At 45.9% G+C, this 15,463-nt stretch overlaps 1 protein-coding gene across 2 annotated transcripts in view; it reads left to right on the top strand.

The window, feature by feature from the left end:
• Positions 1-15,463, top strand: part of NKAIN2 (sodium/potassium transporting ATPase interacting 2) — a 575,343-nt gene that overhangs the window by 550,915 nt on the left and 8,965 nt on the right. The gene's annotated exons all lie outside the window — the stretch shown is intronic.

Here is a 15,463-nt window from a genome sequence, read left to right as displayed (position 1 = left end):
TCACCCACCAAATAACTCCAGCAGCAGGCCCCTTAAATCAAAGCACAAGTCCACACTACCTTTCCTGAGAACAATCTGTCTGGGGTTAATTCTGCATCAAGAATTAAAGAGAAAGCTGCTTTCCTTCCTGGCACAGCCCCAAGCAGTGTTCTGGCACTGAGTGTACTGAAGCTGACCTGCAGCACCCATCTCTAGGGGTTAGACAAGAGTGGCTTTCCCTGGTTACTTCCCTTGGTGGTGGTTTGACCCTCCCAAAGGTCCCTTCTGCATCCTGCATTGTATTCCCTGTGGCTGCCTAGGGAGGAGGAGCTCTGAGGCTTGGGAGTGCCTTGCATCTCCATTTGGGAAAGATGAGTTCTACTGATAGAACAACAGGGAACAGCCTCAAGCTGCACCAGGAGAGGTTTAGGCTGGACATTAGGGAAAAAATATTCACTGTAAGGGTTGTCAGGTGTTGGAACAGGCTGCCCAGGGAGGTCACCATTCCTGGATGTCTTTAAAAGCTCTGTAGATGTGTTGCTTACGGGTTTGGCTAAGTGGTAGATTTGGTAGAGTATCATTAATTGTTGAATTCGATGATCTTTTCCAACCTCAATGATTCTGTGATGGGTGCCCAGCAGGGCTGCTGCCAACAAAAGGCTCTCCTCTTCCCTCTTGCCACCGGTGCTCCTAAACCATTGTCATTCTTACCTCATTAGCATTATTAGCTGCAGCAATTAAAAGTAAAGCATAAAAATGCCTGCAACAGCAATGTCATTACTTGGAGGCACTCAAGGGCTGTAAACTTGTTTGAGCTCTGCATTTGTTTTCCAAAGTGGTACCAGGCCTGCCATTTTTGGTGTGTTTTGTTTTGTTTTCAGAGGCTGCACATTATTTCTAATAACACTGAAATGTTCCTTCAATGTGCATTTCCTCAGTAGCAGTTTGGCTCCCTGCTATAAGCTGTTGCTGCCTCACTAAAAGAAAATGCAGTGTAGTTCTGAAACTGTTATTAAATATATAGATATTTTGTGGGGAAAGCCTGGAATGTAAGCAGTAAAGCAACATCCCCCTGGGGCCTTTTGTCTGTAAGCAATTAAAAAAGGGGGGAAAAAAAAGAAAGCTGGGTTCCTGAAATGGGAATTTTGCACTCTCCTTGCAAGCCCTGTTGAGGGAAAGGGGATGGGCTTGTTATTAGAGGGACAGCTTTGGCTGGGGAGGAACCTCAGACTAAAGAAAACCACCAGTCTGTTCCCCACAGTGAAATTCCAGTCCAGAAGGCTGCCTTGCTGACCCAGACAGGGAGAAGAAACAGGTAATGATAGGACTAGAGAAAACAGTGCAAAACTAGAAATGGGTAGATTCAGATTGGATGTTAGGAAGAAGTTGTTCCCCATGAGGGTGGTGAGAGACTGGCACAGTGGTGGAAGCCTCCTGTCTGGAGGTGTTTGCAGCCAGGCTGGATGTGGCTGTGAGCAACCTGCTGCAGTGTGAGGTGCCCCTGCCCATGGCAGGGGGGTTGGAACTGGCTGATCCTTGAGGTGCCTTCCAACCATGACTATTCTATGATGTAAGTTGTACATAATAAGGAGTTACAGCTATACAGCTATAACTGAGTTGGTCTGGCTGAAAGTTAATGCTGGGGGGAAACTTCAAGCCTTGAAGTCCCTTCCAACCCTAACAATTCTGTGATTCGCCTTCCATAGCACAATGGCAAGGCAGTCAGGGAACAGTTATGAGCTGTCTGTTACCTGAGTATTATGAGGCCTCCACTGTCTCTTGCCAGCAGGGATTCATGGCTTGTCTTCTTTTCTCTTGGCTTTGTTTCCAGCTAAACTGTGAAGCAAAAAAAAATTGTGACTGGGTTAAGTAGGTTTTGTTTGCAAAGCCCAGCTTTTGGGCATCTCTGGCACAAGAAGCAGAGCTCTAGTAATCTTTTAGTAGATTTTTCTTTTCCTTACAAACACAGGTTTTGAGGATGTCTGCCATGCAAGTAAAGCTCTAGTAACATTTGAGTACATTTTTCTTGCAAAGCCCTTCTTTTGGGGATGTCTGCCATGGAAGTAAGGCTCTGGTGATCCTTTAAAGTTATTTCACTTCTTCCCATAAAAAAAAAAAACCTTGAAATCAGAATCCTATTTGAATATTGAAAACACTCCAGAAGACTATCCCAGGGTAGGGATGATCTACTGGGGAGCAATGAAGCCAGCAATCCACTCTGTGATCCTAGACTTGGCCTGGAAAGTATGAAGATGGCTAAAGGCTTTCTTGTAAATGACAATATTGAATTCATTAGATGTTTGTCAGAATGTCATCTCTCTCACATATGGGATAGGTAAAAGTAGCCTTTTATTTCTAGCTCTGTTGCAGGCTGCCTTCCACCTTTGGGCAGGTTATTTAACCTCTCTGTACTGCTGTTTCCCATATTTAAAATGGGAAATAATGACAGGGACAAACTCACAGGCGTGTTGCTTTAGAACTGTGAGCTCCTGGGATGAAAGGCACTATTGAAATGCAGAATATGCTCAGGTGTTCACTTTTATTTCTGTGCCAAATGCTCTTCACAATCTGCTTAGTGAGAGGTTGCAGAAAAATAACACCTCAGCTTCCGTCCCTGATAAGGTCTTGAAAAACAAAGACAAAGAGAATCCAGCAGCAAACATTCAGCTGTGAACTCTGCTCCTTTGTGTCCCTTCCCATTTTCTGGGGGAGGTGGCTGTAAGCTTTAAGACTGCTAGGACAGGAGAAAGCTGGGAAGGATGCAGAGCCTAATGCTGATGGAGATCACTGAAGATAACTGCAACTGTCCTTCTGTTCTCAAGGCTGGACCTGAATGCATCTCAAAGTGAGGAGAAAGTTCTTCCCAGAGAGAGCTGCTAGCCATTGGAATGTGCTGCCCAGGGAGGTGGTGGAGTCCCCATCCCTGGAGGTGTTCAGGAAGGGACTGGACATGACACTTGGTGCCGTGGTTTAGTCATGAGGTCTGTGGTGACAGGTTGGACTTGATGATCTTTGAGGTCTTTTCCAACCTGGTTGATTCTATGATTCTGTGTTGTCCTGGGCAGCTTGTCAGGCCACAGAATCATAGAATCAACCAGTTTGGAAAAGACCTCAGAGATCATCAAGTCCAACCTGTTACCTAATACCTGACACCTCCTGACAACTAAACCATGGCATCAAGTGCCACATCCAATCCTTTTTTGAACATCTTCAGGCATGGTGACTCCACCACCTCCCTGGGCAGCACATTCCAGTGGCAAATTACTCTTTCTGTAAAGAACTTTCTCCTCACCTTGAGCTTAAAACCTTCTCTGGTGCAACTTGAGACTGTGTCCTCTTGTTCTGGTGCTGGTTGTCTGGGAGAAGAGACCAATCCCCACCTGTCTACAACCTCCTTTCAGGTGGTCATAGAGAGCAATAAGGTCTCCCCTGAGCCTCCTCTTCTCCAGGCTCAACAACCCCAGCTCCCTCAGCCTCTCCTCACAGGGCTGTGCTTGAGGGCTCTCCCCAGCCTCGTTGCCCTTCTCTGGCCAGGTTCAAGAGTCTCAATGTCCTTCTTAAATTGGGGGGCCCAGAACTGGGCACAGTACTCAAGGTGTGGCCTAATCTGCAAACTTACTAATGGTGGACTCTATCTCCTCATCCAGATCATTTTCCTGATCAGATCTTTTTCATCCCAGCTGAAAGGTGACACCACAGCAACGGTGTAACCTGCAGCCCTAGCAGTGCAGCATTAGCTCTTACTTGTGGAATACAAAACAGGATAGGAGGTACCAGGTCTGTCAAGCCCCATATCTAATATCCACTAATGAAGAACATCTGATTTACAGCCTGTGGCTGAATTGGAAGCTTTTCCTGTTTACTTGTTGCTGTGTGAACTAAGCAAACCAAAGGGAGGGAGATGGGATGCTTTAGGCTCTTGAAATGCTGATGGAAGAGTGGAGGGACAGAAGCTTTTGATATTTCATGGTACTGAGTCATCACAAATGGAGCTGCCTTGGAGAGCAGCAGTGCCACCAGGAACATCTAAGAAATTCATTTAGGAATTTCTTCTCCCTAGTATCAAGTGACAGAACAAGAGGAAATGGTCTCAGATTGGGTCATGTGTCTGTTAGATTGGATAGTAGGATAGTAGGCTGCCCAGGGAGGTGGTGGAGTTACCATCCCTGGAGGTGTAGGCTTGGCACTTTGGGACATGGTTTAATGGTCATGGTGGTGTTGGGTTGGACTTGATCTTGGATGTCTTTTCCAACCAAAACAGTTCTCTGATTCCCTGAGGTGGCTGCACAGCAGCAGCCTTTGCACATATCAAGATCTAGTTCCTGTGTCATCATTTCCAGTCATGTCCTGTTTTGGAGAGGACCTTTCACAGAGCTAAAGGTTGGTGGTGTGTGTCTCCGTCTCACCACCACAGAGCACAGGCACACAAGACATATTTGTTGGTTTGAAAGCACAGGCTGGAGATGTCTGAGCTGCAGTGTGTGAGGCTGAAGCACAGGGAAGGAAGCCTATGGTGGGAAAATATGACACGTGCAAGTGGCTGCATGTGAGATGCAGATGGACCTGAGCCCTCCATGGTATCACAGGACTTGGCAGACATTGCACAGCCTGCTCTGATCGTTTGGCACTGCGCTGCAGAGACAGAAGCAAACTTAAAGCTCAGAGGAGGTGCAGTTTGTTTAAATAATAGCAAGTAATTAGTCTGAAGACAAAATCAGTGATGGTATTTTATAATTACAATTAATTTAAAGGTTAATTTCCTTTGGTGCTAAAATCTTATTTAAAACATTTACCAGGAAAGGAAATTAGGATGTTACTATCTAGATGCATAGAATGCTTCTGGGAATCCATGCCTATTATCACTAGAAAATTAGGTTAGGCTCAAAGTGGGAATTTCAATTCATTTTAGTGTGTAATAGATGGTGGTCAGGGCCTTGAGTCAGGAGGGTTGCTGAGGGTAGACTGTACCATTTGCATTTTCTTTGTTTGTGGGATTAATTGCAAATGTTTCCAACAAAAGGGATGGGTTTATACATGAACAAGCTTGACATGGAAAGAAAATTGGTTATGGATTGCTGCCTTCGTAACTAATGAAGTTGATGTTCAAGGAATCCCTAGGAGACAGGGTTGTGGTATGAGGCAAATATATAAAGAAGATCACACAGGGGGAAATGGTGGTGTTGCTGGCTCCATCTAGGATAATTTCTCCTCTCCCTCACTGTCTTGCCTGCCACTCCCCTTGCATCCATCACCGCCCCCTGAGGGGATTGTCAACCTCAAGCCTGAAAAATGTCTAAATAACACAATGTAAAGCTTGGAGGAAGCAACATTTCCATTCCAGCAGCTCATCACAATGGGATGCTGCTTGATAAAATCAATGCACTGTAACAGCCAGGGAGATGCACCTACCTTGCACGGGTTTGTTTTTAACTGCTCACTACTCATCTCTTTTATCTTTTCAAAACAGACATTTTGCAGAAGTGTTGGGAAAGATCTGCACATGTGAGAAGGGAATGAGCAGCTAACAGCTTTTATGAGGAGAGATATGTTGCACACAAAACCATTTTGAGAAATATTACTTGTCTTGTCATGAATTAATTGTTTCAGGAAGGGAACACAAAGAAGTCCAGATCACGAAACAATACCCCACACGGCTGCATCCAAGCAGTGTCAGAAATGAGGTAGTAAATAGTGACAGTTTTGACAACAAAAGCCACAGCTGATTCGAAGAGACACTCAAGTTGTTGCCACAGCTGAATAGGATGTGGTCTTCTTGCCATGGAAATGTTTTGACATTTAAAAATAAACAAAACTCTTATTCTAAGGCAGGGAAAATTAGCAAAATCCAAGGCTCCCTACCAGCTGAGAATTGAGTGCATGGAGAACAATTTCAGGCAGACAGTTGTGTTTTGTTTTGATACTGGAGAAAGACTTTGTTTTGATGTTAGTCATCTGTTGCTACTTGGTGCTGAATGTGGAGGGCAGGCTTTGGAGGCAGGTCCTCCTCTGCTGTGCCAGGGAGAACCTCTCCTCTTTCACCCCAACAGAACGAGAGAAGCTCAGGCCCCACTGAGCACAGGCAAAGGAGCAGCCTCCAGCCAGCTGTGTGGGGCTATGAGCCCCTTTCCTACCCCAGGGCTCCCAGCCTTGTTGGGTGGGTGGCTGCCTCCTTAGGAGCGCAGTCAAAATGACCAAGTGTACCACACATCCTGGCCAGCCAGGCTCAGCCAGAACTGAAGGACAGAAACTTCTAGGAGAGGAGTGGTAATAAGTTGCAGTGGGTGGACTGGACTCCTTAACCCTTTCTGTTGGCCCTGGAAAAGACAGCTGTCCACAACCTGAGTGTCTTCCCTGCTGAGGCAGTCAGCGTCAGCTCCTCACAGTTTCCTACATTCCTGAGCCGCTGCTTTCTATTACATTATTTTTATCAGCATGCCTTCTGTTCAAGTTTTCCTTGTTACTTTTCCTTTTAAATATCTACATAGGTCTTCATTAGCACTGAGCTGTTAACTTTCATAGATCTGAGCCTTAATTCTCCACTTTGTTGCACCTACTAATGACTCTTATTCTAATTTATTAGTGTGGTGGTCACCCTTGGAGGCTACTGCCCCAGGCATTTTCTTTTTCCTCCTTTTTTTCCCTCTCTTTATTGCTTGCCCCTAGCAATGCTCTGGCTAAGAACAATTTTTTTTCCTAATGATTCATTTGATAACTTCTATGATCATTCAGTCTACCCCACGTTTTCTTTTATTCTTAGAGTGATTTGTTAGTCAAACCCTCTTGCAGGGCTAGATGGTGGTTTTTGTTCAGTACTCAAGCATGAACATCTGAAAGCAAATGGCTATTATCCAGCAGGGTCCTGGCCTGTCCAGTTTAGCAAACTAATATATTGTTCCAACTATTCATGTTCTCATAGCTGAGTGGAAGTCTTTTACAGACTCTGTACTGAGCATTGGGCAGGTTCTGCTGCAAGGTTGAACAAGCCCTGCAAAGCCTTGCAGGGGTCAAGTGGCAGCCTGCTGCCTGAAACTCTATTTCCAGGTCTATAAGCTTGACAGGTGGCTTGCTGCATTTATCAGATGTAAAAGGCAGTGCTGACCAGTTCAGTCCAGTAATTCTCACTGTAGCTGTGCTCCAGCCATCTTCTCCTGGCCTCTAGCTCTTGGTCTTGCCTGCCTTATCCCTGGTCCCTCTTTCAGCTGCTGAAGTCTCACTCATGCCTTTCAGCCCTTACTCCTGGCTGCTTTCATCCTGGCTCTGTTCTGCTCAGCCATGACCTTGGTTCCCACCTCTTCAGTGTGGTCCTGCTGGTGGTGAGCCCTGCTTTGATGCATTGCTCCAGCCTCATGTCCTGCACTGAGGCTCTGCCACAGAGCAGACCTCTGTTCTACCTGGGAGTCTGAGACAAAATTTGACACAAGCCCTATGAGGAGAGACAGAGGGAGCTGGGGTTGCTTAGCCTGGAGAAAAGGAGGCTCAGGGGAGACCTCATTGCTCTCTACAACTCCCTGAAGGGAGGTTGTACAGGCGGAGGTTGGTCTCTTCTCCCAGGCAACCAGCACCGGAACAAGAGGACACAGTCTCAAGCTGTGCCAAGGGAGGTTTAGGCTGGAGGTTAGGAATAAATTCTTCACAGAGAGAGTGATTGCCCATTGGAATGGGCTGCCCAGGGAGGTGTTGGAGTCACCATCATTGGAGGTGTTCAGGAGGAGACTTGATAGGGTGCTTGGTTGCATGGTTTAGTTGATTAGGTGGTGTTGGATGATAGGTTGGACACAATGATCTCGAAGATCTCTTCCAACCTGGTCTATTCTATTCTATTCTATTCTATTCTATTCTATTCTATTCTATTCTATTCTATTCTATTCTATTCTATTCTATCCTATTCTATTCTATTCTGCAATTTCTGACCTTTCAGCACTGTTCATCTTAGTATTTTCTGCTGAGTACAACCTAAGCTGGGCTCACCTTGACTGCAATATCTGCATCCCTGCTTGGTCCTAGTTACAGGGAGTAGAAGGCTGAGATCCCTGTCAGTACCTCTGTAAGGGTAATGACACCAGATGGTGCTTCACAGGTTTCACAGAACCTGCTTACCGCCCCAGTTCAGAAAGGCTGAACAAAGAAGATCAGCAGCAACAGAGACAGAAAAAGATGCTGCAGGCCCTTACCCAACAAGAAGTGTAAGAGGAGACAAAGCTGGAGGGAAAACCCCTGTGAGGCAAAAAAAAAATTACAAAATAATTGTGATTGTTGTAGAAGTAAACAACATGGAAACAGTGGCAGTGAGGCATAAGCTGAGGGAGAAGCCAGCACCATTTGTGTAGGGGCTTTTCTTTGCTTCTCCTGTGGCCATCCTAGGGGTCAGAAGTGTCATGAGGTTATGGTTTGAAAGGGTGAGGTTTTAGTGTCACCTTGGAGGGGTGAGTGAAGGGTACTGACAGGCCACCACTGGCTGTTTGGCAGCCATACAGTTCACTGCACTGCATGAACCAGACTGAGTGTCCAAGTCCTTATGATGTTTCTGAACCTCCCTGTGGTGGCAGGCAGGGCACAGCCTCACGAGTTGGCATATGGCCTCCTTCCCTCTGCTTTCCCAGTGCTTGGCTCTACCCTGGCTTGCAAGTCTAAATCACTGTGCAGTCAGCACAAAGACCACTAAGGTTTGATTATCCTTGTAAACAAACTTTTATGGAGGCTGTATCCAAGCAAACCTCCTCCTGTGTGATCTGCTGGGGAACAGCCATCAGGACATGCTCACAGCATTGAAAAGCAACAGCACTAAAGTGCTTGGAAGTGCCTTCACCACACAGTGAGGCAGGTAGCAGGAGACTGGCAAAACCACAGGAGCAAGGGTGTCTCCATATGTTCTTTTAGATTAGAAATGACATATGGGAAAACAAATGTTATTTAAAACAAGCCTAATTTTACTCCACTCCATTTTTTAATCATTTTTTTCCCCTTCTTGGCCAGTTTTTAGCTACCAGCATTTGTGCACAGCTCTCTTTTATTTCACACTGCTGCAGCAGCAGTGCCTCCACTGGTGGTGTTAGCTGTGGTTGGTTTGCCATCTTTGTGTGTGCAGTGGAGTGCCTTGTGGTGGTGCTGAAGGCCAGTCATGGCATTTCCAAGGCCTGAGTCCAGGGGGGGTCAAGTCTTTGCCTTTTGGACCCAGTGTATACAAATTTAAGATCACAGAATCACCAAGGCTGGAAAAGATCTCAAAGATCATCGAGTCCAACCTGTCACCACAGACCTCATGACTAAAACATGGCACCAAGTGCCACATCCAATCCCCTCTTGAACACTTCCAGGGATGGGGACTCCACCACCTCCCTGGGCAGCACATTCCAATGGCTAATGACTCTCTCAGTGAAGAACTTTCTCCTCACCTCCAGCCTAAACTTCCCCTGGTGCAGCTTGAGACTGTGTCCTCTTGTTCTGGTGCTGGTTGCACAGATGTTTAGGCATTACCTGGATGTCCAAGAAGCATCCCTGTGCACACACATACAGAAGCTATGAGCAAGCATTACTCACCGTGGTAGAAAAGACTGTAAGGACATTGGCAACCTAATTCTTGCCAAGAGATCAAGGATGAGTTATGGAGAAAATAATGAGAGAATTGCTTGTGAGGACATTCTCATGTGGAAAGAAAAGGTTTGGAAAGTTTACAACTATGAAGGTCAAGCTGGCAACATGGGTCAGAATTTAGCTTTTTGGACTTGAAAGAGAGATTGATGTGGAGTGCCTACAAAAGACTTTAACTGTAAAATGATTTAGCTTCTGCTTGATGTAATATAGACAATTAAATCAGCAGCAGGATGCAGAGAAGAGTGACCTAGCCAGAAAGGCGAGTCCTGCAGCCTTTGTCCCTTAACTCCACGTTTGTTGAGTTGGGGGGGGGGAGAAATAGGAACAATTGTGGTGGTTGACAGTGAGAGCCCTGGGTAAATGTTATAGCTGTGTCAACAGATAGAAAAGTCTTCCTCTTCACTATGCAAAAATGCTTGGAAATTAAGTTGTGCCCAGCCTAAGCCGAGTTGACATCTAACTTACATCCTCAAATGGCAGACAGACTTGAGGGTACAAGTGCCATCCTTCACTGTGTGAAGTAGCAAAGAAGGTTAGGGATGAGCAGCTGAAAGTTCTGGTTTTAGCCATGCTGAACTGGAATGGATGTGTAATTATCCATGGGTAAATATCACAGCAAGAAGCTGAGATTTCAGTTTGTAGAGCGGGAGCAGAGCGAGCACATGCCAGGGTCTTGTGACACCTTGAAGAGCCAACAGCAGAGCTTCCATCTCCAAATGAGACTGTCCACTTAGCAGGAGGTGAAGAAAAAGAAAAGGCAGAGGCTCCTGTGCTTGTGCCACTGGGGGTGTGTTGGAAGGAGAACCATCAAGAAAGGAGAACTTAAGGTGTGGTGGGTTGAAAACTTGAACTTAAGGAGAAGCTTCTTTACTTTGATGCCAGAGCACTGGACCAGACTGCCCAGAGATTGTGGAGTCTTCTCTGGACACTTTCAAAACCCACCTGGGCACATTCCTGTGCAACCTGATCTAGGGAAACCCTGCTCTACCAGGGGAATTGGACTGGTTGATCCCCAGAGGTCAGTTCCAGAAACAAAAAATTAGTTCCTTAATGTACCTCATCCTGTCCTGATACACACCAAAGACAGGAGAGACCAAGACTGTGAGCAGAGGCTGAAACTTCACATCCCTGTGGATGCTTAGTAGTAGAAAAGATGCCTCTGTTTTGAGCCACATGTCCTGTCTGTGTTAGAATTGTAGCCATAGTCGTGCCTGACAAGCCCTTTAACATCAGCAAAGGAAGAAACCACTCAGCCTGAGTTCCTTATAAGACACTTTACAGATAAATAGTATTGCTGTTATCCTATTCAAATCCAGCTAGGAAAACAAGCATCTCAGCACCCAGGCTTTCAAAGGAATGGCATCTGTGTTTGTGTGTATATGAGCATAGGATTTTACTGAAGCAAAGCATGGCAGAAGAGCCACTTCTGATAAGTGATATGTGAGATTATTGTGAAACAGAAGAGCCAAAACTGTGTTTGGTAGACGAGGCTAGGGCTGGAAGCCTCTGTAGCAATCCAGCTAATGAGCCCTGTTGTATTCATCTGACATTACTGCTGCTGGCAGGGTATCAGTGGTAGGACACTTTGACTGACCTTTCAGACACAGCCAGGATAAAATGCCTGCAGAAAGGGCAGCATTTTGCATGCTTTAAGAAAATACCTCAAAGCCCACAGGGAGCTTTCAGCAGAGTGTGGACACCGCAAGCTTTGTGGTGCTGAGGCACTGCTGCTATCGAGAAACCTGGCTCCAAAGAAATGACTGAGGTCCTCTTGTATTGGAGTTCACTTTTTCATTACCTAACTTCACCTACTCTGAAAAGGTCCTTGTTGTGTGTAAGAAGCCATTGCATGTCTGCAAAGCTGCAGTAGTCCTCTCTGCCCTACCATCATTTGGTTACACAGGTGGGGAATTTTGCTGGCAGCTGGACACAGATACGTCTCTACAAGCTTGCTTTATGTCTCTCTTGACAGTCTGGCTCACTAACACTCTGTTTACTCTATACAACAGGGCAAAGACACAATGCATGCAGAGGTATTCACTCTGCATCTTTCTCTCCTGCCCACACAAACCCATTTTACTCAAAGGAAACTTCTTCTTAACGTGTTGGTTCAGCATTCTGAACACAAGCCAAAAATCACTTCCAGACCTTTTGCCCCGCGGCTGCAACAGGGAGTATCTGTGCCTGCAGCCCTCTAATAATGGCTTACTGGTTGCCTGAAGGGTCCTGGAATGTACACAAGAAATGTAAAGCTGGTCAAATGCATATAAGCAACATCCATAAAATGACAGGTTGACATCGTTGAGACACTCACTCCAACGCAGCTCTCTCCTGACTCCTGTTGTCAGAGGTCAAGCACAAAGCCAAAAAGGAAAAGAAAATGTTCTTCCCTTTGAGGGTGGCAGAGCACTGGATCAAGCTGCCTAGAGAGGCTGTGGGATGGCCATCTGCCTGGATATGTTCCTATGGGATTGACTCTGGGTGATCCTGCTCTCCCAGGGGACTTGCAATAGATGCTCTTCAGAGAGTCCTTGCAGCCTCTGGAGTGCTGGGATTCTGTTTAACCCAAACCACAGCTACGGCAAAGACATGTCCATTATTGCTCTCTACAGCTACCTGAAAGGAGATTGGAGTGAGGAGGGGGACAGCCTCTTCCCAGTAGCAAGTGACAGGACTGGAGAAAATGGTTACAAGCTGTGCCAGGGGAGGTTCATGCTGGATGCTAGGAAATATTTCTTCACTGGATAGGTTCTCAAATATTGGAATGGTCTGTCTAGGGCAGTGTTGGACTCACCATCCCTGGAGGTATTTAAGCAGTGTGTGGATCTAGTGCTTAGGGACATGGTTTAGTGGTGACCTTGCAGTGATGGGTTGGACTGGATGGTATTGGAGGCCACTTCCAGCCAAAGACATTCTGTGATTCTGTGATAATTTTTGCTGCAGCCTTTGTATTTGAATGAGAGGGATGGCTTCCTCCCAACCTTGCCCTTCACCCAACAATATTCCTATAGTGAATAATTCATTCTGTGCCTGTAAACCTAATATGCTTCCAGAGATATGATCACATTGTAATTAAGTTCTTCTGATGGCTACAGGCAGTAGTTAAGTAGGAAGCAATGAGTGGCATTTGCCTTGATTGTAGGAAGATGTGATCCCACACAAGGTTTGTAAGCAAGCCAGGGAAGCACTGTCCAGACACAGTCATGATAGGTTGTGTGCACAATTATTTCAAGGTCTGTTTGATATGTAATTGTCAACCAGCTGGGATGACATTTCAGGTGGGATCCCACTGGATCATTGGCTAGGGAAGTCACTCGCTTCATCACTTTTGTTAATAGCAAGGATGATAGAGGAGACAATGTATGTAAAAAATTCAGGTGAAGCCAAACTGAAAGGAGTATGAGCACTTGTAGAGCAGGATTAGCAGTCAAAGTGAACTTGAGAAATGGCTTGAAAGCAAGAAGATGAAACTCAGTACTGACTAGTGCAAAAGAACTCCTGTAGGGAAGAAGCACAGAATTACAGAATCAGTAAGGTTGGAAGAGACCTCAAAGATCATCAAGTCCAACCTGTCACCACAGACCTCATGACTAAACCATGGCACCAAGTGCCACATCCAATCCCCTCTTGAACACCTCCAGGGATGGGGACTCCACCACCTCCCTGGGCAGCCCATTCCAATGGCTAATCACTCTCTCAGTGAAGAACTTTCTCCTCACCTCCAGCCTAAATTTCCCCTGATGCAGCTTGAGAATGTGTCCTCTTGTTCTGCTGCTGGTTGCTTGAGAGAAGAGACCAACCCCCACCTGGCTACAACCTCCCTTCAGGTAGTTGTAGTGGGCAGTAAGGTCTGCCCTGAGCCTCCTCTTCTCCAGGCTAAGCAACCCCAGCTCCCTCAGCCTCTCCTCACAGGGCTGTGCTCCAGACCCCTCCCCAGCCTCATTGCCCTTCTCTGCACACATTCAAGTCTCTCAATGTCAATCTTAAACTGAGGGGTCCAGAACTGGACACAGTACTCAAGGTGTGACCTAGCCAGTGCTGAGTACAGGGGCACAATGAATTCCCTGCTCCTGCAGGGAAGCATCTTCAGATAAAACATGGAATACCTGGCTAAACTACAGTTATTGTCAAAACATAACCTTAAAGGTCTGGTTGTTAATTGTTTGTATGATACTGGTTTGTGTGGGAAAAAAAAAGGCTAAGAAAACCCAACCAAACAAAAAACAAAGGAGAAAAACAAACACACACACACAAAAAAACCCCAAAGCTGAAGGAACATTTTCAAGCTTAGAAATTCAGAGGCTTGGAAAATATGTAAGAAATGAAAACAGAATGGCAATGGAAATGGAAAATATGTAAGAAATGGAAAGGGAAAATATGTAAGAAATGTGGAAAATCTGAAAGAACTAAGTGCTCTGAAATCTGGAGAAATATATCTATTTTTGAAAATGCTTACAAGTAGTTTTAAAACTTGAGTCCTGTGTCCAGTTCTGGGCCCCTCAGTTTAAGAAGGACATCGAGACTGTTGAAGGTGTCCAGAGAAGGGCAAGGAGGCTGGGGAGGGGTCTGGAGCACAGCCCTGTGAGGAGAGGCTGAGGGAGCTGGGGTTGCTTAGCCTGCAGAAGAGGAGGCTCAGGGGAGACCTTCTTGCTCTCTACAACTACCTGAAGGGAGGTTGTAGCCAGGAGGGGGTTGGTCTCTTCTCCCAGGCAACCAGCACCAGAACAAGAGGACACAGTCTCAAGCTGTGTAGGGGGAAGTTTAGGCTGGAGGTGAGGAGAAAGTTCTTCCCGGAAAGAGTAATTGACCACTGGAATGTGCTGCCCAGGGAGGTGGTGGAGTCCCCATCCCTGGAGGTGTTCAAGAGGGGATTGGACATGGCACTTGGTGCCACGGTCTAGTCATGAGGTCTGTGGTGACAGGTTGGACTTGATGATCTTTGAGGTCTTTTCCAACCTTAGTGATTCTGTGAAAAGGGGGGAAAAAATGCTCATTTGTCTTCATAGCTCTAGGGAGAAAAGGCCAAATGTAGAAAAGTAGTTCATATGCAGGAAATTACACTTAAATTAGACATTAGGAAGTGAAGTTCAGGGAAAAGCAACACAGAGAGACTATAGGACCTCCTTCATCAGAGATGTCGGAATCAGTCTAGTAAAACATCATTCTAGGCTAGGAGTGTATGGAGTGCTGCCACAGAGCACAGAATTGGCTGAATTATTTCTGAAGGGGCCCTTATTGCCAGGGAAGAAGTTGGATGGCAGGTTCAAGATGCCTGTGGTTGCAATGGAGATGTACTGTACTGGTCCAGTGTAGTGTTTTGGTGGCTTTTTTGCTTGCAGAAAGATGTGATCGTGTACCATGTCTTGAATGGATGTGACTGCATTGATAAGCGTGGCACATGTTGAAGGGTGCCTTAGGATAAAATAACCTCATCAATGCAAGTGTTGAGGACTCCAGTCACTGTGGAAGTTCTCAAAGCCAGCATTTTAAGTTTACATTTTGTGCTTTGTATGTGAATGGAGCTGCATTTTAGATCCACCAGTAGCTATCCTCTATCAAAGAACCTTTTATCTTTGGTTTGGGTTTGTCTGGTGGGTTTTTTAGCTTTTAATGCACACAGAGCCAGGCTGTTGGTAGCAGTGCCCACATCTGTGAAAAATGCACTTCCATGCCTGAACTCTTTGGCCTTTTTCTATCAAAGTGAAGTCAAATTTATATCCACTAGGTAAGAGGCAATGTTTCAGAGATGAGAGCTGCCCACAAATAATTCCCAAAAGCCAATAGTTGGGTCTCCTGATGCAAAGGAAGCACAGGGTGCACTTGTACCTGTGTAGAGAGAGTGTTGTGGCAGCAAAACAGGGGGCTCAGGCTCACAGGAGATTGAATTGCCCTG

This window comes from Dryobates pubescens, chromosome 28 (assembly GCF_014839835.1).
Source record: "Dryobates pubescens isolate bDryPub1 chromosome 28, bDryPub1.pri, whole genome shotgun sequence".
Classification (NCBI taxonomy): Eukaryota; Metazoa; Chordata; class Aves; order Piciformes; family Picidae; genus Dryobates; species Dryobates pubescens.
Note: the sequence above shows the minus strand (reverse complement) of the source record. Positions and strands in the feature narration are given on the sequence as shown.